The sequence below is a fragment of the Lactuca virosa genome, chromosome 1 (genome assembly GCF_052849685.1).
Source record: "Lactuca virosa cultivar CGN04683 chromosome 1, Lactuca_virosa_CGN04683_v6, whole genome shotgun sequence".
Lineage (NCBI taxonomy): Eukaryota > Viridiplantae > Streptophyta > Magnoliopsida > Asterales > Asteraceae > Lactuca > Lactuca virosa.
The window spans coordinates 13,851,642-13,879,215 of record NC_136426.1 but is presented as its reverse complement, the minus strand read 5'-3'; positions in this window follow the sequence as shown (position 1 = coordinate 13,879,215).

Here is a 27,574-nt window from a genome sequence, read left to right as displayed (position 1 = left end):
TCAGGAAACGGTAGGTCAAAGGAGACCGGGTATGATGTAAGACTACAGTTATTTGGGTAGCATTCACCTTTTTGCGTCGGATTCAGTAGCGACAGGTTGTCAGCCTATCATGATCGGATGGATCAAAGGATTGATGGAGCCATGAGTAATGGTACAGATAGGGCAGTTATTGTCAGACGAGGTATCGTTCGGAGGTCATATGGGACTGTTGTGCGTGTGTTTCTGGCTCAGCAATTGGGTAGTTGTCCGGTGTTCCAGACAGTTGGTAGACAAGTTAGGACCAGGGAGGTCCCGGTTGTTCTTCAGGAAAGCAGCTATGTGGCAGCAAGATGAGTTGGAGTGATTTCAGTGACTTGGGATCCGTGCGTGGAGTTGCTTTTCATTCGGGGCATATATTAAGTTGGTTACGGTTGGACTAACTAATGTCAGAAGTTGAATAGCCAGTTGGGAGATAAGTGCAGTGAACTCGGCAACGATTCGATATGGGCAACAGACCATCTCGAGGCTTTAGGTTTCAGATGAAGTAAATGCGAGCGTGTTGAAAGAAATTCGTTCATCTTCGGGTTTAGAACCCTGTGGGGGATGGTTTCGGTTGCCCTGGGAAGGCTAGGGTATGCTTGTGGTTCTAGACCATGTCGTCCAAGTTTTCGGGCGTGTAAGGGATGGTAAGGAATGATTTCGAGGACAAAATCTAATTTAAGTGGGGGAAAGTTGTAACATTCTATTTATTAAATAAATAAAGAGATAAAAATTAATGAACGAATAGTCGCCCTAAATCAGTATTATTTAGTGGGGTGTTGGTTTTGGGGAGCCGAATGTTACAAATTGGATTATTCGGGGGTTGAAGTGTAATTTTGGGATTTATTTTGTAAAGATTTTTAGAAGACAGGGGCTGTTTGGTAAATTAGGGATCGAATTTGAGAGGAATTATGGAAGCAGGGGTGTAATTGGTAAATATTGTACCTAAATTGTAAGGGATTTTAATGTTGAGGGCTGAAACGGTAAATTAAGGACTCGTTTGGAAAGATTCTTATGGGGAGGGGCCATATCTGTCATTATGGGGTAAAGTTTCCTATGGTTGGGTATATAACCCATACAAACCCTAACCCTAATTGGAACACCATCAGTCGCCACATCCTTCTTCACCTCCAGTCGCCGCCGCCACCATATGAGCCCTCCTCAGCCGCCGTTTGCATCATCGAGCCCGGCAGCCATCGTCTCCGCTGCTGCATCGCCGACGTCGAAGCTGAGGACCGCCACTGCTTTCATACCGTTGAAGACCGCCGATGAGGCGTGTGGCGTCCATTGCCACCCTCCTCCGTCATCGTCTCCTTCTGCCTTATGTCGCTGCTACTACTAATGCTCATTTCATTCCTTCTCCTCCTTCAGTTTGTTGTTGCTCCGCCACCCACTGTGTCGCCATCGTAGCGCCATCGGGAACCCGAAATAACTTCAACGATGCTAGCCACCAAGTCGGCGGCTGAGGGCTGCTGTTTCGCGTCGTGTCTCACATGTGTCGATGTGTTGTTGGGCAGAAGATCAAGAGGAACTGTCGCCACCACCGTGAGATGGTGGCTTTCATCGCAAATCAACGTCGTTGCCGCCCTTCGTGATTCTGTCGTCGCCAAACGCCACCAAGAGGGTGGAGGTGTTCCTGTTCCGGGCAAGACAAGTGTGTGGGTTTGTTTTCTGTTGTAGTGTGTGTTGTGTGTGCGTTGTTTAGCTGGAATCCTCGGGAAAAGCCACCACCACCACCGTGAGGTGGTGGCTGCCACCATGTGCCACCGTCGGCCACCATTAGGGTGGCTGTGTGTGTGTGTTTGTATTAGTGTGTGTGTGTGTGTGAGTTAATTGGGTTTTTGCTTTGTAATATTGTAACCGATGCTAGAATAATAAAAGAAACTCGTAACCACCACCGTGAGATGGTAGCCGCCGCCGTGAGCCGCCATTGACCACCACTACCCGAGGTGGTAGTGGGTGTTTCCCAACTAATGAAACCCTAATGGGCCTAATAAAATCCTAATTAATCTAAGGACTTAGTTTTGGGCCTATTGGGCTATGATTGGGTTGGAAACCCTAATTAGGGTTTAGAAAACCCTAATATTGGAATTATTTGGTTTTTACTTATCGGGACCCGCATTTTGGACCATTGGAGTGAAGTTGTGACTCAAGCCCGATTTCATTGTATGTTTGGACTTAATGGATTAAGTCTTTAATGGGTTAAGTAGGAACATTTAACCCTAATCGTCATTTTATGTGAAAAACCCTAATTGGGTTTGGGTTCTTATTGGGCCATTTATTAGACTAAGCTGTTGTGGGCCTTTGTGGGCCAATTGGGAACATATTATGGACTAAGGAAATTATTGGGCCTTAGGATAAGACCCATTAGAGAGGCTTGAGACCAATTTGGAAAATTGGGCCATAATTGGGCCTTGAGGACTATTAGCTATTGGGCCATCAGAATGCCCAGTGGTTGGACTGGACTACATGGTTGGGCCTTAAGGTAAGCCCATATAGAGGTTTGGGCCCAATTTGGAAAATTAGGCCATATGTTGGGCTTTGGTCCATGGTTTGATTTTTGGGACTTTGGATTGAGCCTTGGACTGAATAAAGCTAAGTTAGGGTAAAGTAGTATTTTACCCCAAGTATGGAGTTGTGGTTATGCATTAGAACCCAATTACTGATTGGGTGTTATTTTGATGATTGACAGTTCGGGAATCTGTCATCCAGCAGCTAGAGTTTTGTCTGCGGGACTTCAGCAGTGCGAGGTGAGTCTCCTCACCATACTAATGGGTCTAAGGCACCAAGGTCGGCCCATTTTATGATATGCGATATGCTAGCTGATTATGTGGAAGACCTCGGGGGGGGGGGGGGGGGGGGGGTTCCGAGGCAGTAGACTAAGACCATGTGGGGGTTCCCATGGCAATTAGTTATATGTGTTATGTGGTATGCTAGCTATTATGTGATATGTGGTATGCTAGATATTTCTATGATATGCGATGTGCTAGTTGACTCTGTGTTGCTTGCATGGAAGACCATGTGGGGGTTCCCATGGCATTCCAGGCTAAGACCATGTGGGGGTGCCCATGGCACCCGGTGTAAGACCATGGAGGGTTTCCATGACACCTTTATATGTTGTATATATGGCTTATAGGGTTTGTATATGTGTTAATTGATTATGTGTTATGTTGATATGATATTGGTATGGAAGACCCTGGGGTTCCCGAGGCAGTTGGATATAAGACCATGTTGGGGTTCCCATGGCTTTCATGGTTAAGACCATTTGGGGGTTCCTATGGCAGTGAGCTAAGACCACGTGGGGGTTCCAGTGGCACCCGGTGTAAGACCTTGGAGGGTTTCCATGGCTTCCCTATATGTTTATATGCATGGCTTGTGTAGTTGATATGATTTATGTCAGTATGTGAATAAGACCTTGGGGGGTTTCCATGGCATCTTTATATGTGTATAAGCATGCTTATGCGATTGTTATGGTTTATGTAGCTGTTATAGCCGATATGGATTATGTGGTTATGTGGATTGTGTGGGGTATGCTCTGGGGAACTCACTAAGCTTCGTGTTTACAGTTTTGTTTATGGTTTCAGGTATCATCGATTTGGAAAAGAAGGGCTCAGATTGATCGCAGCGCACACACCTATGATTTCCGCAATTAATGATTTTGGGATAAACTCTGATAAATATTTTACTTAATGATGATTTGAAGTGTTTGAAATAAATGGTATCAATGTTTTAGCTATATGAAAAATAAAATTTTTACCCTTGATTTTTGGGTCGTTACATTTTATATATGAAATCAGGCCCGGTCCAGACGGTGGGCAACCCGGGAGGTCGCCCAGGACCCATGTCTCTAAGGGGACCCAAAATTCCTAGAATATATCGTACATATAGAGAGAAAAAAAATCAACTTATTTAAAAATGCTAGGAAATATATTTTTCTTTAAATTAGTTGTTTTATTAATGTTGTGGCCATATTTTTGCTTTTTAATATTAATAGTGAATTTTATAACGGTTTATCTGTTTTCAACTTTAGGGGCCCATTTTTTCTTTTCGTCCTGGGCCCACTGTATCTTTGGACAGACCCTGTATGAAATCATGATAAAAAAAAAACAATATTATTATCTGTTCATCGACATGGTTAGGTTTATTGCCCGATCATATATTAAAATAAAGTTGATTTGTTTATATCTTTTTTTTAAACTCTAGTTGGTCATCTATGATTCTATTCCACCCGGATACTAATAAAAGTCCCCCCAAACCCAACAAAAATCCATTCATCCCAATTTTTTTCTACATATTTGGTTCAAGTTTTAATTGAGATCATGCGAGTTTGTTACAAAACTATATTATGACTTTCTTTTGTGTGATTTGGTTTGAATGAGATCATGTTGATTAGATATTGTTCAACATGGTACGATTATAGTGTAAATTTGATGCCTATGGAGAGGTTTTTATACATTAATTCAACTGTTTATCCTTTTTTTTAAACGACAAATAATTAAATCTCTTATGTCTGGGCTTAAACTCAGACCTCCTAGTTAGTTGTTAGATTAGAATCATTCATGTTAGCCAAGTGGGCCACCCCAATTTGTTTATCCTTTGACTTCCACTCCATTTGTTGCTTATGTTGCATACTTCTGACCGTCTATTTCCTCACATAAAAATTTATTGTTCTAATTTAGAATAAGCATAAATTTTATATGTGAAATCATGATAATAAACAATAATATTATCGTCATTGTTAGATTTATTGCCCGATCATATAATAAAATAAAGTTGATTTGCATGTCCTTTTTCATAAACTCAAGCCATCAGTCTCATCCAGATACCGATGTAAGTCCCACCAAAATCCAACAAAAATCTAACCTTCTTAATTTTTTTTACTTATTTGGTTCATGTTTTAATCTTCATTATCATTTTGGTCCATATATATATATATATATATATATATATATATATATATATATATATATATATATATATATATATATATATATATATATATATATATATATATATATATATATATATATATATATTCAGTTGCATTGTGTTCCATGTCATCTACAAAATGATAACATATGAAATTAGGAACCCGAAGTCTTTTAAAATCAAACTAATAGGTGAGGAACTTGCACTACCTTCTATGGGAAGATCAAATCTGACTGTACTCTGCTCATGTTCTTTTACATGGCTGACTCGAGTTATGGATTGTGTTGCAAACAACGTTCTCAGAGACAAATCTTGATTTTGTGTTGTTGCAGGTGTTGCAGATGACAATTTCAGAGATGATTCTTGACTTAGTGTTGCATTGCCTTTTGTGTCATCTACAGAACAGGATCAAAAGAAAAAAAAGAAGCCAAAAGTCTCGTTAATGCAATTTACTCAATCAGCAGGTGAACAAAATGCACTACCTTCAGAAGGAAGGGTAAATTTTACTGTATTCTGCTAATAGTTTTCTACATGACTGGCCCAAGTTGTGGCTGGTGTTGCAAATGTTTTCAAAGACAAATCTGGATTTTGTGGTGCATTGCCTTCCGTGTCATCTATATATAAAAAGAAAGAATGAGTCAAAAAAATTCTAAAATCAAACAAAATAGGAATTTAACTTTGACTACCTTCAATGGGAAGGGCATATTCGACTGTTTTCTCCTGAAGATCGTCAGGAAAGGCAAATTTGATTGTATTCTCCTAAAGATGTTTGCCATGACTGATTTGAGTTGTAGCAGGTGTATTCATTGACACTTTGATAGATGAAATTGGACCTTGTGTTGTAATGGTGTCATCTATACTCTGTTGATTGTCTTCAACATGATTGACTCGAGTTATGACAGGTGTTGCAAAAAAGGCTTTCAGAGACAGGTCTGAATTTTGTGTTGCATTACTTTCTGTGTGATCTATAAAACAGCAACATAAAAAAAATCAAGTCAGAATCATAAATATTCAAGTTATCTGATCAAAGAGGTGAACAACTTGCATTACCTTCTTCCTGATGATCTTCTACATGTCTGACTCGGGTGGTGGCAGGTGTTGTAAATAACGCATTCAGAGAAAATGTTGCATTTGGTGTTGCATTCTCATCTATAAAATGATATCATAATTAAAAAAAAAAAAAAAAACGAGTCAACATTCTGTAAAATTCAAATTATTCAATCAAAAAAATGAAGAACTCCCACTACCTTCATCAGGCAGGGCAAGACTAACAGAATTTTCCTGGGGGTCATTCACACGACTGATTTGAGTAGTGGCAGGTGTTGCAAATAACGTTTTCAGAGAAGAATAATCTACAAATAATATCAAAAGAAAGAATGAGCCAAAGGGTTTTTAAAACTCTAATTATTTGATCAAATAGGTAAAGTGCTCATCCCTCCTTGTACATTACTGATTTGAGTTGTGAGTTGTGACTAGTGTTTTAAATAAAGCTCTCAGAGTTGAATCTGGATTTTGTGCTCTGTGTCATCTATAGAATGATATCATAATAAAAAACAAGCCAACAGTCTGTTAAATTCAAATTATTCAATCAATTAATGAAGAACTCCCACTACCTTTATCAGGCAAGGCAACACTGACAGAATTTTCCCGAGGGTCATTCACACGACTTATTCTAGTTATGGCTAGTGATGCAAATAACGTTTTCAAAGAGGAAACATCTCTAATGATATCAAAAGAAAGAACGAGTCAAAGGGAGATCCAGGCAACTGCTTTGATTTCTTTTTCAGAAGCATCTTTTGTTTGCTTTTTCGCAACAGTCTTACAAGTAGGAGATCTAGGCATCTCAGTTTATTTTACTATTTCTTTCTTTTCAACAGAAGGTTTCTTGCTTTCTTTCCCCTGAGCTTTTTGCACGACAGATTTTCGCCTTGTGTCCTTTTAGGAATGTTCATAGGTTCTTCAAGAGGAAGAACCACTTCGGTTACTTTAGACTGCATGACGGATTTTCTTCCATTTACATTTCTTCTACCTGCAGGCTCAGATGGTTCCTCAAGCTGTTGAGCCTGAGCTTTGCTTTTACCCTTTCCTCCAGAAGATTTCTTTGCAATAGGAGTCTTGGATCTTGTAACTTTCTTTTCATTAACAGATTCCACTTTGCTTACTTTTTGATTCACAACTGTAGAAGCTTCAACTGGTGTCTTGTTTCTCTTTGATTGCCTTGTACCCTTGTCAGCATTATCTTGAGTTTCAGGAACTTCAGCAATTTTCTCTTCACTTATTTTCTTTGATCTCCCACGCCCCAATTTCTCATTGAGGTTTATAATTAGCAAACAAATTCTTACATCACTGAATGCTTTTAAATCATTTTATCTACATGGTTTTTTTTAGTTTAATTAAATTGTTCATTATTTAAGCTTAATTAATCATAATTCATACACTGTTGCTAGTTCTCAATTTATTCTTGAACGCTCAAATGCTGGCACTATATTGAAAGTAACAACAATTTCTTGCAAGGAGATATGTTTGGTTATCTGAAATAGTATGTAAAATAGATTGATATAAAACAGAAGCCGGTAGATAGTTTCATTCGTTGTTCATGATTATTTGTCTTTGAAACTTCGTTATTTACTACATTTTTTCAACTACAATATTGTATATTCATTTTCTTTTCTTGTTAAAACATCATACTTGAAAAAATTATATCCATTTATAATAACAACTTTACCTATAGTTTTGGACCAATCTAGGCTATCGTGGGCTATGCTAAGCACAACCATTGGAGAACAATAATGTAACAAGTGACAATGTAACTCATGGGAATGATAATGTCACTAAGGGACATGCAAATGTAACAAACGAGGATGTGGTCACTAATAAAAATCGTAATATCAATCACAATGTTGATAAAGTAACAAATGAAAATGACAATCCATCTAATGTGTATGATCTAAATTTTGGTAGTTTGTTAGAACTTTGGTAATCTAAAAGGTCCCTTTTCTTGTTTTTTCCCCGAGCCTCAAGTATTTTTGAATCGGCCCTAATCCTAAATAAGATTTAATGATGGTCCTATATATACTGTATTAATTCACTAATCAACCATAACGGCAGCTTCAATCTCCTCAACTGTAATGGCAGCTTCAATCACTATCTATCTGTACAATGGAAATGTTTCCATTTATGTATGACCCTGAGTCATTTCTATTGATATATTACCCATGCCTGCTATCTGTTTACAAATTTCTTCAATTGATTGTGAAATGATCATGTTCAACTGCAAAAATATATATACAAATCTCTCAAGTAGATTAAATATGATCAAGTTTAAAATTGTAGAGCACATGGTACTACCTATGCAACTCCAATACCGGATTTCTTATCCAAATCCTTCAACTGAAGTAATATAAAATAGTACAAAATTGATTGATATTTGATATATTATTACAAAGGTTAAATGCATGGAAACTCATACTGTGAAATATGTACCGAATCATAGTAATATCATCCAGATAAAAAACAGATTTACACTTGATATAACTGGATAAACTTTTCAAAGTATATTGTCCTAATAAGAAAAAAAAAATTGAAAATATAATTCTACAGAATTCCTTGATTAGAAAAAATGTAATTCGCAGTAATGTAATAGAAACGGAAGTAGGATGCTGTAATACAAAAACAGTTGAAAATAAGTTGTTCCTTGAGTTCCTAATAAACCAAGTTAAGACACCACTTACAGATTTCAATGATTTTCTATGTTCAACAGCATTTATCTGGTCGGATGTCGTTGGTCCAATTCCCTTAAATTAATTTAGAGCATAAAACATTAGTTGAAGGATAATCGTTTGCAATTTAGACAATTTTTACAATGATAACACGTGAAAATTACCTTAAACTGCTCCAGGTTGTGCCTGGTTTTGAAATTAGAATCATGGTTCAATACAGCATGTTATAAATTGAAATCATTATGAGAAAGCAATAGCAAAATTAAGATAACTTCAACTTACTCGTCGCCTGCTTTCAGTAATTCCAGTTATTTCCGGTATAACAAGCTCTACAAAATGATTCCAACTTAAAATATGAATTTTTGAAATTTTAAAAGCTTAAGCAAAAGACTAAAACTTTCATGATAAATCTTTCAATACTAAAGTTGCATTTGTTACAAAGAACATGATTAAATAGAGGACTACTCTCTAAGGCTATTTTCAAAAACAAGGATGAGGAGGGCATTTCTATCGTTGCAAATATGAGATGAAGATCAAGTTTTGTCCCCGCCTTTTTGGGTGGGATAAACATTTTGCAATTTTTTGTCCAGTTGACATCAGTCCAATAGATACGAGGCCTTCTATTATGTCCTATATAACAAATCACAAATCTACCCAAAAGAACTAAACATGTATGTCATACTTGTATCTCAAAAACTTTTGTTTGATATATAGTAGGTTAGATTTCTCTCGTTTGACCCAAAATTGAGAACTCAACTATCCTTTTGAAAATATTGGTAGTCGATTTTGAAATTATCTCGGTGTATTGCACAAAATATAAAGAAGTATTAATCAGATTGGAGACAATTGAGTTTAGAATTATAAAACACATGGGAGTATGGGCCTACTCTCTCAACTGTAAGTTCGGATCCCACCAAATCCTCAAACTGCACATCAATATAAAATTCCAGTCACTATAACAATAATCATTGACACCATTAACCACGATACCATCTTGTTGTCATGGTTTATTAATGTTATATTTTTGTTAATATAAACTAGTATAATCTTGACTTATATTAATATAAGGGTTAAAGGCACCCTTTTGTTAATTTTTTTGTTATAACATTATGTTTTTGTATCTGCCTATCAAAACATTGTACATTGAAATATGTACCTAATTATAGCAATATCATCAACGGAAAAAATTAATTTCCATCGCCATAACTAAATGGACTTTTAAAGTATAGTGTTCTAAAAAGAAACAAATGAAAGTATTATGCTATAGTTAGGTACAATACTTACAGATTCCGCTAAACTTCTATTTTTAATAGCAAATATCATGTTGGTTCGCCGAGATGCAACTTTCTGAAATAAATTACAACATAAAGTATTAGTTAAAGGAGAATCATATTTCTTTGGATAATTCTTAGAATAATAACATGTGAATTATCTTCAATTGCTTCAGGTTATTCCTGGTTTTGAAATTAGAAACATATTACAGCTTAGCATGTCATACATTGAAATCATTATAAAAAATCAATAGCAAAATTAAGACAACTTCAACTTGTTCCCGGTTTTCAGTAAGTCCAAGTATAAATTGTGTAGCGAGTTTTGCAAAAGGATTCCATTTTAATTAACTTGAAATATGAAATCTTGAGAAAAAGACAAAACTTGTCATGATAATTACATGTCAAGGTTTCGTTTGTTACAAGGAACATGATTGGACAATGGACTATATCGGAAAGAATCGGACAAGATCTTTAGGGATATTTAAAAAAAAAATGAGGACGAGGAGGACATTTATGTCCTTTGCACACCCAAGATCAAGAGCGAGTTTTGTCCCACTTTTTGGGAGGGATAAATATTGTGTAATGTTAGCGAGTTCTGCACACCCAAGTCAACTTTAAAGTATACACTATATTTCTCCAAAACCTGTCTTGCAAAAAAGTTGATGTTAGCCTCTTCCCTGCAACATCCTTTGACCACTTGGTATTGTTCCATTCCGGAGACGTACCATCATCCCCAAATTGTTTTTTTTTATGAATTTGAGAAAGAGTAATGAATGATGTTGCAAAATTGTGCAACAGATTCCATTCTTTCTTGTATTTTTTTCAAAATTGGCGAGGGCTTGCTACTTCCTTGTCCCATGTTATCTTCATTGTAGTCATCAAGTTCCACTACCTTAGAAGGGTCAGGTGTACCATATCTCCTGCCCAGATCCATTGCACCATCAATATCAGCAGTAACATTGGTGGTGTCTATCAATGGAATGGGAAGAAAAGAAAAGACTTCAGAAGAATGGCAACTTAAGAAAATAGAGAACGAGGGAAGAGAACTGTATGGATTAATAATAGAGAAGGAGGGAAGAAATTACAAGGATTTATGGTGATTTTCGAGAACTCTTGGAATACCCAGAAGTAATGCATAGTCATGTGAAGCATGAATTGAATTAGACGGCACATTAATATGATTACTGTTAAAAAGCAATAAAATAATTAAAATAGGTATAGGTTAGAATTGAGCCCAATACCCAAAGCACACCAGTACATGAATCCCTAAAGGCGAGGCCTTGGCACCTCAAAAAAAAATCGCTGATTCACAGCAAAAATCGATGCCTCCTGCACAACACAACACGATATCGCCTTGGAGGCTTTTCTCTTGTCGTCTAGCCTTAGGCACGATTTTTAAAACTTTGTCTATCATGTAATGCAAGTAGGACATGTCTTGTAATGTAGGTAGGACAAGTCTAAACATGATAGACGATGTTTTAAAAATCGCACCTAAGGCGCTAGGCGACAAGAGAAAAGCATCCAGCCTCCAAGGCGATGTCGTGTTGTGTTGTACAGGAGGAATCGATTTTTGTTGTGAATCATCAATTTTTTTAGGCGTCAATGTCTCGCCTTTAGGGATTCATGTACCGGTGGACTTTGGTTTTGGGATCAAATCTACCCTATACCTATTAATTATTTTATTGCTTTTTAACCGTAATCATATTAATGTGCCGTCTAGTTCAATTCATGCTTCACATAACTCTGCATTACTTCGGGGTATTCCAAGAGTTCTCGAAAATCACCATAAATCCTTGTAATTTCTTCCCTCCTTCTCTATTAATCCATACAGTTCTCTTCCCTCGTTCTCTATATTCTTAAGTTGCCATTCTTCTGAAGTCATTTCTTTTCTTTCCTTCTTCCCATTCCACTCATGGACACCAACAAAGCTACTGCAGGCATTGATGATGCAATGGATCCGGGTAGGAGATATGGTACACCCGAACCTTCTAAGGTAGTGGAACTTGATGACTACGATGAAGATGACATGGGACAAGGAAGTAGCAAGCCCTCGCCAATTTTGAAAAAATACAATAAAGAATGGAATGTGTTGCACAATTTTGTATCATCATTCATTACTCTTTCCCACAGTCATAAAAAAAACAATTTGCGGATGTAGTCCCTAGAGATCTTGTCCGGTCCTTTCCGATGTAGTTCATGGTCCAATCATGTTCCTTGTAACAAATGAAACCTTCATATTTATTTATCAGGACAAGTTTACATCTTTTTCTCAAAATTTCATATTTCAAGTTACTTAAAATGAAATCCTTTTGCAGAACTCACTATGCAAAATATACCTGGATTTACTGAAAACCGGGAACAAGTTGAAGTTGTCTTGATTTTGCTATTGATTTTTTATAATGGTTTCAATGTATGACATGTTAAACTGTAGTATGTTTCTAATTTCAAAAGCAGGAATAACATGAAGCAATTGAAGGTAATTTTCAGATGTTATTATCGTAAGAATTATCCAAAGACATACGATTCTCCTTCAACTAATACTTTATATTATAATTTATTTCAGAGAGTTACATCTCGGCGAGCAAACATGATACTTGCTATTAAAAATAAAAGCTCAGCGGAATCTGTAAGTATTCTACCTAACTATAGCATAATACTTTCATTTGTTTTTTACAAGAACACAATACTTTAAAAGTCCATTTAGTTATAACGATGGAAATTATTTTTTTCCGTGGATGATATTGCTATAATTAGATACATATTTCAATGTACAATGTTTTGATAGGCAGATACAAAAACATAATGCTATAACAAAAAAATAACAAAAGGGCGTTGATATTTCATGCATTTAACCATTATATTAATATCAATCAAGATTATACAAGTTTATATTAACATGAATATAACATTAATAAACCATGGCAACAAGATGGTATCATAATTAATAGTGTCATTGATTATGGTTATGATGATTGAAATTTTATATTGATGTGCAGTTTGAGGATTTGGTGGGATCCGAACTTACAATTGAGAGAGTAGGCCCATACTCCCATGTGTTTTATAATTCTAAACTCAATTGTCTCCAATCTGATTAATAGTTCTTTATATTTTGCACAGTACATCGAGATAATTTCAAAATCAACCACCAATATTTCTAAAAGGATAGTTGAGCTCTCAATTTTGGGTCAAACGAGAGAAATCCAACCAACTATATATCAAACAAAAGTTTATGAGATGCCGGTATGACATACATGTTTAGTTCTTTTGGGTCAGATTTGTGATTTGTTATGCAGGACATTGTTAAAAATAACAGAAGGTCTCGTATCTGTTGGACTGATGCCAACTGGACAAAAAATTGCAATATGTTTATCTCATCCAAAAAGGTGGGGACAAAACTTGCTCTTCATCTCATGTTTGTAAAGGAAACAAATACAACTTTAGTATTGAAAGATCTATCATGAAAGCTTTTGTCTTTTTCTTAAGTTTTTAAAATTTCAAAAATTTAAGTTTCAAGTTAGAATCTTTCTGCAGAGCTTGTTATGTCGGACTATGCAGTTATCGCGGTCTAAAATCTTATTGCGGTCACTTGCGGTGATTTAAAATAGCAGTTCTTGTGGTGGGATTGCGGTTTTTAATATATATATATATATATATATATATATATATATATATATATATATATATATATATATATATATATATATATATATATAATATCACAAAAACTAACCTGTTTACAACTTAAAACTATAACCCGGTACACAAAAAGATTTACAAATTAAATGCATAACGGAGGTTTGATTACAATTACAAATTAGATGCATTAACCGAGGTTTAATTACAAATTAACCGAGTCTTTATATCTTTATTTGTTCCAACTTCTTTCCATCTGGTTTCTTCTGAGTTCTGACGAAAGGTGATTGGCATTATAACATTACAAGTTGTCGGCTAATCCATATCAAAGTACTTTTTTTATAAATATGTATAAAAAGCCCAAAAAAATCAAATAGTGGGAAAAAATCGGGATACAAATATTGAAATATCGGTGAAATAGCGGCCGATATAGGTGATAATCTCGGCTCCGATATTTCAGAACGCTATTTGAAACAGGGATTTTGCAAACACCCAAGAAACGTTATCCCACCGTGATCTCACCGAGATCTCGGCGCTATTAACTGCCCAGATGCCAGAAATATCTGGAATTACTGAAAGCATGCGACAAGTAAGTTCAAGTTATCTTAATTTTGCTCTTGCTTTCTCATAATGATTTCAATTTATGACATGCTAAATTGAGCTATGTTTCTAATTTCAAAACCAGAAAAGACCTGGAGCATGTTAAGGTAATTTTCACATGTTATCATTGTAAAAATTGTCTAAATGGCAAATGATTATCCTTCAACTAATGTTTTATGCTCTAAATTAATTTAAGGGAATTGGACCAACGACATCCGACCAGATACATGCTGTTAAATATAGAAACTCATTGGAATTTGTAAGTGCTGCCTTAACTTGGTTGATTAGGAACTCAATGAACAACTTATTTTCAACTGTTTTTGTATTACAGCATCCTACTTCTGTTTCTTTCTATTACATTATTGTGACTTACATTTTTTCTAATCAAGGAATTATGTAGCATTATATTTTCAAATTATTTTTTTTTCTTATTAGGATAATATACTTTGAAAAGTCTATCCAATTATAGTTAGTGTAAATATGTTTTTTATCTTGATGATATTACTATGATTCGGTATATATTTCACAGCATGGGTTTTCATGCATTTAACCCTTGTAATAGTATATTAAATATCAATCAATTTATATTATTTTATATTACTGGTGCGCAGTTGAAAGATTTGGAGAAGAAATTCAGCATTGGAGTTGCAAAGGTAGTACCATGTGCTCTACAATTTTAAATTTCATCATTTTTAATCTAATCGAGAGATTTGTTTATATTTTTTCAGTTGAACATGATAATTTCATAATCAATTGAAGAAATTTGTAAACAGATAGCAAGCTGGGGTAATACATCAATAGAAATGACGCACGGTCATACATCAATGGAAACAATTGTACATATAGATAGTGATAGAAACTGTCATTACAGTTGAGGAGATTAAGGCTGCCATTATGGTTAATTAGTGAATTAATGCAGTATATATAGGACCATCATTAAATCTTTACTTAGAATTAGGGCCGATTCAAAAATACTCTAGACCCGTGGCAAAAACAAGAAAACTGCCCCATTTAGACTACCAAAGTTCTAATAAACTACCAAAATTTAGATCATACGCATTAATTGGTTTCATTTTCAGAAGCAACTTTTGTTTGCTTTTTCGCAACAGTCTTACAAGTAGGAGATCCAGGGATCTCAGTTTCTTTTACTATTTCTTTCTTTTCAACAGAAGGTTTCTTGCTTTCTTTCCCCTAGCTTTTTGCACGACAGATTTTTGCCTTGTGTCCTTTTATGAACCTTTTATGAATGTTCACAGGTTCTTCAAGAGGAAGAACCACTTCAGTTACTTTAGGCAGCATGACAGATTTTCTTCCATTCACATTTCTTCTACCTGCAGGCTCTGAGCTGTTGAGCCTCAGCTTTGCTTTTACCCTTTCCTCCAGAAGATTTCTTTGCCATAAGAGTCTTAGACCTTGTAACTTTCTTTTCATTAACAGATTCCACTTTGCTTACTTTTTGATTCACAACTGTAGACGCTTCAATTGGTGTCTTGTTTCTCTTTGATTGCCTTGTACGCCCCAATTTCTCACTGAGGTTTATAATTCGCAAACAAATTTTTACATCGTTGAATGCTTTTAAATCATTTTATCTACATGGTTTTTTTAGTTTCATTAAATTGTTCACGATTTGAGCTTAATTAATCATAATTCATACATTGTTGCTAGTTCTCAAATTGTTCTTGAACGCTCAAATGCTGGCACCGTATTGAAAGGAACAACAATTTCTTGCAAAGAGAGATGTTTGGTTATTTGAAATAGTATGTAAAATGGATTGATATAAAACAGAAGCAGGTAGATAGTTTCATTCATTGATCATGATCATCTGTCTTTGAAACTTTGTTATTTACTACATTTTTTCAACTACAATATTGTATATTCATTTTCTTTTCTTGTTAAAAATCATACTTAAAAAAATTGTACCCATTTACAATAACTTTACCTAAAGTTTTGGACCAAGGCTATCGTGGGCTGTGTTAAGCACAACCATTAGAGAACAATAATGTAACAAATGACAATGTAACCCATGGGAATGATAATGTCACTAAGGAACATGCAAATGTAACTAACAAGGATGAGGTCACTAATAAGAATCGTAATATCAATCACAATGTTGATAAAGTAACAAACAAAAATGACAATCCAACTAATATGTATGATCTAAATTTTGGTAGTTTGTTAAAACTTTGGTAATCTAAAAAGGGCCCTTTTCTTGTTTTTGCACCGAGCCTCAAATACTTTTGAATCGGCCGTAATCCTAAATAAGATTTATAGATGGTCCTATATACTGTATTAATTCACTAATCAACCGTAATGACAACCTCAATCTCTTCAACTGTAATGGCAGCTTCAATTACTATGTATTGGTACAATTGTTTCCATTGATGTATGACCCTGAGTCATTTCCATTGATGTATTACCCTTGCCCGCTATCTGTTTACAAATTTTTTCAATTGATTGTGAAATGATCATGTTCAACTGAAAAAATATAAACAAATCTCTCAATTAGATTAAAAATGATCAAGTTTAAAATCGTAGAGCGCATGGTACTACCTTTGCAACTCCAATACTTGATTTCTTCTCAAAATCCTTCAACTGAGCACCAGTAATAAAATAGTATAAAATTGATTGATATTGATATATTATTACAAATGTTAAATGCGTGGAAACCCATACTGTGAAATATGTACCGAATCATAGTAATATCATCCGGATAAAAAACAGATTTCAACTTGATATAATTCGATAGATTTTTCAAAGTATATTGTCCTAATAAGAAAAAATATAATTCTACAGAATTCTTTAATTAGAAAAAATTTAAGTCGCAACAATATAATAGAAAGAAACAGAAGTTGAATGTTGTAATACAAAAACAGTTGAAAATAAGTTGTTCCTTGAGTTCCTAATCAACCAAGTTAAGGTGGCATTTACAGATTTCAATGAGATCCTATGTTTCATAGCAAGTATCTGGTCGGATGACGTTGGTCCAATTCCCTTAAATTAATTTAAAACATAAAGCATTAGTTTAAGGATAGTCATATCTAATTTAGACAATTTTTATAATGATAACATTTGAAAATTACCTTAACATGCTCCTGGTACGATCTGGTTTTGAAATTAAAATATAGTTCAATTTAGCATGTTATAAAGTGAAATCATTATGAGAAAACAAGAGCAAAATTAAGATAACTTCAACTTACTTGTCGCCTGTTTTCAGTAATTCCAGATATTTATGGTATAACAAGCTCTGCAGAATGATTCCATCTTAAAATATAAATTTTTGAAATTTTAAAAACTTAAGCAAAAGACTAAAGCTTTCATGATAAATCTTTCAATACTAAAGTTGCATTTGTTATAAAGAACATGATTAATTAGATTACTACTCTCTAAGACTATTTTCAAAAACAATGATTAGGAGGGTATTTTTGTCCTTTGCAAATATGAGGTGAAGATCAAGTTTTGTCCCTACCTTTTTGGGTGGGACACACATTTGCAAGTTTTTGTCCAATTCACATAAGTCCAGTAGATATGAGGCATTCTGTTATGTTCTAACATGTCCTAAATAACAAATCACAAATCTACCCAAAAGAACTAAACATGTATGTCATACCCGCATCTCATAAACTTTTGTTTGATATATAGTTGGTTGGATTTCTCTCGTTTGACCCAAAATTGAGAGCCCAACTATCCTTTTAGAAATATTGGTGGTCGATTTTGAAATTATCTCGTTGTACTGCACAAAATATAAAGAACTATTAATCAGATTGGAGACAATTAAGTTTAGAATTATAAAACACATGGGAGTATGGGCCTACAATCTCAATTGTAAGTTCGGATCCCACAAAATCCTCAAACTGCACATCAATATAATGTTCCAGTCATTATAACCATATTCAATGACACCATTAACCATGATACCATATTGTTGCCATGGTTTATTAATGTTATATTCATATTAATATAAACTTGTATAATCTTGAATGATATTAATATAAGGGTTAAATGCATGAAATAGCAGCACCATTTTGTTATTTTTTTCGTTATAGCATTATGTTTTTATATTTGTCAATCAAAACATTGTACATTGAAATATGTACCTAATCATAGCAATATCATCCACGGAAAAAATTAATTTTCATCGCTATAACTAAATAGACTTTTAAAGTATAGTGTTCTAATAAGAAACAAATGAAAGTATTATGCTATAGTTAGGTACAATACTTACAGATTCAGCTGAACTTCTATTTTTAATAGCAAGTATCATGTTGACTCGCCGAGATGCAACTCTCTAAAATAAAATACAACATAAAGTATTAGTTAAAGTAGAATCGTATGTCATTGGATAATTTTTACAATAATAACATGTGAAAATTAAGTTCTAAGAATTATCCAAAGACATACGATTCTCCTTCAACTAATACTTTATGTTATAATTTATTTCAGAGAGTTACATCTCGGCGAGCAAACATGATACTTGCTATTAAAAATAAGTGTTCAACGGAATCTGTAAGTATTCTACCTAACTATAGCATAATACTTTCATTTGTTTTTGCGATGAAAATTAATTTTTTCCGTGAATAATATTGTTATAATTAGGTACATATTTCAATGTACAATGTTTTGATAGGCAGATACAAAAACATAATGCTATAACAAAAAAATAACAAAAGGGCGTTGATATTTCATGCATTTAACCATTATATTAATATCAATCAAGATTATACAAGTTTATATTAACATGAATATAACATTAATAAACCATGGCAACAACATGGTATCATGATTAATAGTGTCATTGATTATGGTTATGATGATTGAAATTTTATATTGATGTGCAGTTTGAGGATTTGGTGGGATCCGAACTTACAATTGAGAGAGTAGGCCCATACTCCCATGTGTTTTATAATTCTAAACTCAATTGTCTCCAATCTGATTAATAGTTCTTTATATTTTGCACAGTACAACGAGATAATTTCAAAATCGACCACCAATATTTCTAAAATGATAGTTGAGCTCTCAAATTTGGGTCAAACGAGAGAAATCCAACCAACTATATATCAAACAAAAGTTTATGAGATGCGGGTATGACATACATGTTTAGTTCTTTTGGGTCAGATTTGTGATTTGTTATGTAGGACATGTTAGAAATAACAAAAGGCCTCGTATCTATTGGACTGATGTCAAGTGAACAAAAAATTGCAAATGTTTATGTCACCCAAAAAGGTGGGGACAAAACTTGTTCTTCATCTCATGTTTGCAAAGGACAGAAATGCTCTCCTCATCCTTGTTTTTGTAAATAGCCTTAGAGAGTAGTCCTCTATCGAATCATGTTCATTGTAACAAATAGACATTTAGTATTGAAAGATTTATCATGAAAGTTTTAGTCTTTTTCTTAAGTTTTAAAATTTTCAAAATTTTATATTTCAAGTTGAAATCATTCTGCAGAGCTTGTTATACCATAAATATCTAGAATTACTGAAAGCATGCGACAAGTAAGTTGAAGTTATCTTAATTTTGCTCTTGCTTTCTCATAATGATTTCAATTTATGACATGCTAAATTGAACTATGTTTCTAATTTAAAAACCAAGAACGACCTAGAGCATTCTAAGGTAATTTTCACATGTTATCATTGTAAAAATTGTCTAAATTACAAACGATTCTTCTTCAACTAATGTTTTATGCTCTAAATTAATTTAAGGGAATTTGACCAACGACATCCGACCAGATACTTGTTGTTGAACATAGGAACTCATTGGAATCTGTAAGTGTTCTCTTAACTTGGTTGATTAGGAACTCAAGGAACAACTTATCTTCAACTATTTTTGTATTACAGCATCCTACTTTCATTTCTTTCTATTACATTACTTTGCGAATTACATTTTTTTCTAATCAATGAATTCTGTAGATTATATTTTCAAATTATTTTTTTTCTTATTAGGATAATATACTTTGAAAAGTCTATCCAACCATAGTAAGTTTAAATCTGTTTTTTATCTGGATGATATTACTATGATTCGGTACATATTTCACAGTATGAGTTTTCATGCATTTAACCCTTGTAATAATAAATATCAATCTATTTTATACTATTTTATATTATTGGTACGCAGTTGAAACATTTGGAGAACAAATTCAGCATTGGAGTTGCAAAGGTAGTACCATGTGCTCTACAATTTTAAATTTGATCATTTTTAATCTAATTGAGATATTTGTTTATATTTTTTTAGTTGAACAACATAATTACACAATCAATTAAAGAAATTTGTAAACAAATAGCAGACAAGGGTAATACATCAATAGAAATGACTCAGAGTCATACATCAATAGAAACAATTATACTGATAGATAGTGATTGAAGCTGCCATTACAGTTGAGGAGATTGAGGCTGCCATTACGGTTGATTACTAAATTAATACAGTATATATATATATATATATATATATATATATATATATATATATATATATATATATATATATATATATATATATATATATATATATAGGACCATCATTATATCTTACTTAGGATTAGGGTCGATCCAAAAATACTTAGAGGCCCGGGGCAAAAACAAGAAAACGGCCCCCTTTAAATTACCAAAGTTCTAACAAACTACCAAAATTTAGATCATACGCATTAGTTGGATTGTCATTTTCATTTGTTACCTCATCAACATTGTGATTGGCATTACGATTCTTATTAGTGACCTTATATCGTTAGTTACATTTGAATGTTTCTTAGTGACATTATTATTCCCATGGGTTACATTGTCAGTTGTTACATTATTGTTCTCCAATGATTGTGCTTAGCACAACCCATAATAGCCTACATTGGTCCAAAACTTTAGGTAAAGTTGTTATTGTAAATGGGTACAATTTTTTAAAATATGATTCTTTAAAAAGAAAAAAAAATGAATATATAATATTATAGTTGAAAATGTAGTAAATAACAAAGTTTTAAAGGCAGATGATCATGAAGAACGAATGAAACTGTCTACCGGTTTCTGTTTTATATTATTCCATTTTACATACTATTTCGAATAACAAAACATATCCCCTTTTAAGAAATTGTTGTTACTTTCAACATGGTGCCAGCATTTAAACCTTCAAGAACAAATTAACCCCTAGCATCAATGTATTAATTATGATTAATTAAGCTTAAATCATGAACAATTTAATGAAACTAAAAAAAAGGAAAACTCTACAAAAAATCCTTACATATTGGTCTCATAATCGATTTAGTCCTTATGTCTTTTTTTATTCAATTAAGTCCTAAAAATCGGTAATCGTATTTAATTTAACCTTTTTACCATGTCAAAGGTTTATCCAACATTCAATAATTACACTTTTGATCCAGATTTCAAATTTTACTACAAATTTGGTCCAAATTTTACATTTTTGCCCAGATTTTAAATTTTATTACAAATTTGGTCCAAAATTAACCCTTTTGGCCTAGATTTCAGAATTTTGTTATGAATTCATCATAACTTTAGTTTTCTTACAACATTTTTTCTCAAAAAAAAATCGAATGTGTGTATGTGTGCATATATATATATATATATATATATATATATATATATATATATATATATATATATATATATATATATATACACTAGCATTTTACCCAAGTTAAACGATGGGTGTGAATAGTTTCTTTCGGTATTATTTCTATTCGGTAACAAGTATAATTGGACACCCAACTTTGACACGAAGGTAATGAAAAAGTAAACCCATAACTGTGAAATCTAATTTGCATTGGAAGATGCTAACTTATAACTTGGAAACTAACCCATTTTGATAGATTATTTTGGGTTTAAAACGAAAATATAACGTTGTGTCAATTGTAAAAAAAAAAATTTAAATGTATGACAATAAATTTTGTTTTTTATATTGAAGACGCACATTTTTTATCTATGATCAAAATTCAAAATGAATTATGAATGAGTTATTATTTTATAGTATTGATTATATATCTATTATTTAGAGTATACATTTAGAAGGATATTTTAATTGTCGATAATTTACTTCTCAAGTGATGTTTTTTATCAAAAACATGTTTATATATACTTTTTTATAAAAGCATGTTGTATACATTTGTTTATAAAACGAGTTTGAATATATTTTTAAAAAATACATGTTTGTATAAATATTATATATAAACGTGTTTTGAATACAAATGTGTTTATTATAAAATAGGTGTTTATAAGTATATATATATATATATATATATATATATATATATGTTTTTACAAAAGAAAAGTATACAAACACTTATTTGGGTGCGTATAAATATGTTTTTACAAAATATATTTATAACAAAATAGATGTTTGTATACATTTTTTTGTAAAATACATGTTTGTATATTTTTTTAATAATAATGGATTTGTATATATTTATGTACTTAATAAATACCTATTTTTATAAATAGGTATTTCGTATACAAATAAGTTTTTAAAAAAAAATTCATATAGAAAATATAGATTTTTTATGTGAAAATATGTTTTTTTGTGTAAATATGTTTTTATAAAGAAAAAACATATTCGACATTTTTTTTTTGAGAAAAGAAGTTGTAAAAAAATACTAAAGTTAGGATGAATTCATGATAAATTTTTGAAATTTGGGCCAAAAAGGTAAACTTTAGACCAAATTTGTAATAAAATTTAAAATATGGGCAAATAGTGTAAATGTTGGACCGAATTTGTAATAAACATTGAAATCTAGGCCAAAAGTGTAATTTTGAAAAGTTGAATAACCTGTTGACCGGTTAAAAAGGTTAGATTGAATACGGTTACCGGTTTTTTAGACTTAATTGAATAAAAAAAATATATAATGACTAAATCGATTATTAAGACGGTATATAAAGATATTTTTGCAGTTTTCCCAAAAAAAACCATGTGGATAAAATGATTAAATGAGATGTAAAAGATTAATAATAATGTTTTTTTCATGGTACATTTTATGTTTGTTTAAATCCGGTTTTCTGATTCTTAGAATACTAAGGTTGCATTAGTACGAAAAAACAGTTTTCATCTTCTATTGTATACCTGCGGTGGAGAGAGACCCCGTGTGGAGACATAAAGCAGTAAACCTGTTCGGAACAGTGAATTGTTGGTTCCTGTTCGTATGGTCCTGGTCAACCCGGAATCTGAACTCGATCGTGACAGGAGAAAGAGTAATCGACAACTACTCGGTGTTCTCGCTGTGAAATCGTTTATTTGCGGCTACCTCTTACTGCTTGTGGAGATCGAAAACCTAAAAAAATAGAAGAAGAAAACGTATTTGTTTGCTGTAATCGTTTTTTTTTTGGGCCCATGTTCAAATCCCAAATCAAAAACGTGTTTCCTTGTTGGGTTTAATGCTTAGCCCCAAAAAAAATGATTTGCGTTTCTAGATACACAAATCGTGTTTTTCAAAAAAAAAATAATAATTTGGATCTCTATTAGTAAAAGCTTTAAATCAATTCAATAAAATTGTTGACTCGTGTGGAGCAATAAGAAATCAACCGTCTTAAGGATATCAACCGTGATGTCGGGAGGAGAATCGTCACAACCACCGGCTAAGGAACACACGTCGTTCACGTTCCAATATCCGACTTTGACATCGACGAACTACACAATTTAGAGGATGCGCATGGAGGTGCTACTCGAGATTCATGGCGTTTGTGATGTGATTGATCCCGGACTAGATGACGTGAAGAAAAACAACATCGTGAAAGGATTGTTGTTTCAATCGATTCCGGAGGATTTAATCCTTCAAATCGGTAATTTGAAAACCGGAAGATATATGTGGGAAGTGATTAAAACTCGTAACCTAGGAGTTGATCGTGTAAAGGAAGCCCGACTCCAAACTCTAATTACGGAATTTGAAAATCTAAAGATGGGTGATACTAGTACAATAAACGAGTTCGCTGCAAAATTATCTGGAATTGCTTCGAAATCCGCTTCACTAGGAGAGGTCATGACCGAACAGAAGCTTGCAAAGAAGTTTCTTACGAGACTCCATAAGTGATTTGTCCACATAGTTGCAGCCCTTAAACAAGTTTTGGACCTTAAGACGATAGTGTTAGGGTACAAAATCATGCTTGGATGTGGAGTCTTAGGTTTTACCTCTTTGTATGTGTAAATGGGTTGAGTCTTTCCTATAAATAGGAAGTGAGTGACTCCCATTATGTAAGGAACCATTTGGAGTGTTAGACTAGAGAGAGAAATTTGTACAAACTCATTTGTATATCTTTTCTAGATCTAATATGAGCTTACACAGAATTATTTACTCCTTGTGTTCTTGAGTTTGTATGATAATTCACTAGATATTTTCTAATTCCGCACATGTCATCATATTCAATACGTCTTCAATTGGTGTCAAAGCGGGTGTTCTTGATTGGATCAAGAATTGATCCTTGATGGCTTTCTAGATTTGGTGATTCTTCATGTTCTTGTTGATCTTTGTGATTTAGAGAGTTTTTGGATTCTAGAAATCGAATTCATCTTTGATTGTATTCATAATTCGATTTTCTTCACTAGAATTCAAGTGATTTTCACTTTCTCTCTCTAGAAAACTCATTCAAAATCACTTTCTCTCTCTAGAAATTTTCAAGTTCTTGTGATCATGGTGAATTTGCCGTACAATTCTTGGATTGTGATCGTTGAAGATATCAAATACAAAGTCAATAAAGATCAATATTATGGGTTGGTGTTAAACAATTTGATTAAATGGGAAACTATGGTTTCTTATGGAGGATTGAAAGATGATCATGGAAGCTTGATATTTCAACCACTTTGTGAGATTGAATGATTGGCTGAAATTACCTTGTCCATAACAACACGTAGTTGTGATAAAATGAAGGAACAAGAAAGAGATTTGTTTAAAAAGAAATATGTTTCTCTTATTGAAGACTCAAATGATCTTCGTGCTCTTAAATTGGTTGAAGTTCAAGACTATGGAGTTCAATATGATGTTCTTGATGTTCTTGAAGTTCATGATAAGAAGATTCAAGTTGATTCTCATGATGATAAGGTTTTTTGCTCGATTGGAGTTCAAACCGATGATATTTTGTATTCTTGTGATTCGTTTGAAGGAATGATTCATTATCGGAAGCCGGTGATTCAAGAAATTCACAAGTGTCAAACTCCAAAAGATTTGATTCAAACTCACAAAATTGAAGTTGTGGAAAGTGGGTTTGTTCATGAAATCAAGTCTTCAATATGCAAAAAGATGAGAAAGAAAAAAAAGAAGAAGATCAATCGCAAAAACAAGCGGGTTTACGCACAAAAATCGTCAAATGTTGTGAAGCCAAAATCCATGAAGCAAGTTTGGGTTCCAAAACAACAATCTCCACAGGTTGCATTGAATTTGAAGTCAAAACCCAAAAGTGTCGGTGGTTCTTTTGAAGATGTTTTTGGTTTGATGAAGAACACGAAGAACAAGTTGTACATCACGCATAGTGGGTGGTACAATATTCAAATTGGAGATTTTCTTGTTCCAACAAAAGAACAAAGATCTTCTAAATTTGATTTGTTCGTTGAAAACGGAACTCGATTCGTCAAAAAGGTATCTCAAATTCTCAAATGGATTTCAAAACGTTCTTGATTACGATTCGTACTTTACGTTTTTCATTTTTGATCGATTTGTCTCATCGGATCAAATCTATTTCAACCCCATAATTGATCCAATTATTTTTGTTTAGATCAAAATCAAAATTCTTTTTGTTTTGTTACTTTCATTTTCAGCCCAAACCAAAATATCGAACCGGTACTAACCAATACTGTTCATCCATTATTAAGCCCACAGTTCATCTTGATCCCATTTACGAATCTATCACACTGTTCATTAAAATTGAGCCCCAATTTTATTTCAATTCAATATCTTATTGTGATGAGCCCAAAACTCATTCCGTCTTGATCTGAAATTCAATAGTCGGTCAATTTTTTTACGAGTTGAAATCCCTAATCGGTATTTGATTGACTCTTTTGTTCACGACATCAATTCTATTTGTATTATCGATTTCACAACATCTTCAAATCGTGTTCTTCATCAATGTATTTTCGTGCTCTTATTTGGAATTCAATTTTGAAGATTGTTCAAATTGATTGAATGGATAATCGATTGGGAATGTTCTTGAACTGTTGACTTCAATTACTTATTGGATAATCGATTTTGATGTTGATTTGAGTCGGGACTTATTTTCGATAATGTTGATGAAGTCTCGATAGTCAACAGAAGAGAAAGTCGAAAAGTCAAAGTTTGCTTATTTTGAATCTTGGTAAAAATTGATTGAATTGTTCTTGATTTGAAGTAGACGGAAGTTCGATTGATGATGTTGATTGATGATTCTGAGGAAACAAAGTGTGAAATTGAAGTTTAATTTCGAAAGCGATTAGGATCGTGTTCTTGATGACGACGACTGTGATATTCGACACTAGTGAGTTGATTTGGGAATCGATGAACGATTTTAGCTAATGGATTGATTTCGAATGAGTAACAACGAAGTTTAGTTGTTGATTTCAAATAATTAAAGGTCATGATGATGTCGAAATTGGAGAATCATGGTTTATAGTCAAATGTTTGTAAGTCGATGTGCAACTGGTTGAATTTGCTTGGGTTTGATATCGATGTGTTAAAAGCGAAGTATGACTTTGAGTTGATATTGACGAAATGATTGGGTTGCATAACAGAAAACGAAATGTGTTGGATTTTGGAATCAATCAATGTTTCAAAGTTTGGGAAAGGTTCGATTTCGATGAGCATAGATGGAAATCAATTTTGATTCAAAATTCTGATAAATGAGTTGATGTCGATACAAGGAATTGGGAAATTGACAACAAAATCGAAATTTGATTGGATTTTCTTCTTCTGTTAGCGAAGGTGTTTGAATCGATAGCTACAGTGATGTTTTGGATTAGCATCAAAAAGCGAATCCAAGGGTTTTGATTTTGATAGTCGACTTTTGGGAAGTGGCTATGTTTTGTCGATTGATTGAGAACGAAGGATTGCTTATTAATTTGGGATCGATGTCAAGGTATTATAGATGAAAAGTGAAGGCAGTGTAGTTGAAGCATTCGATTTTGGGGTCGTGACTTTGAGAATCGGAACGAATAGCTCAAGTATAGTAAACGGTGTGATGTTCGACGGTTAGTGCTATGGATTTCGTTACCGATTTCACGAATTGAAGAAGATGCAAAATTTTCGTTAAAATGACGAAGAAGGTTTCGTTACTGGAACGACTGGAACGAATTGGAGAAGGAAACACAAAAGTTTCGACATTGGTCCTTAATGTTTCGACAAGTTGGCAGTTTTTACCCACTTTCGAAAGTTGGGTAATTTTCGACAGTTTGGAAGAAATAATGGAGAATTTTCGAAATTGGTCCCTGAAATTTCGACAACTTGGCAGCATTAGTCCAGATTCG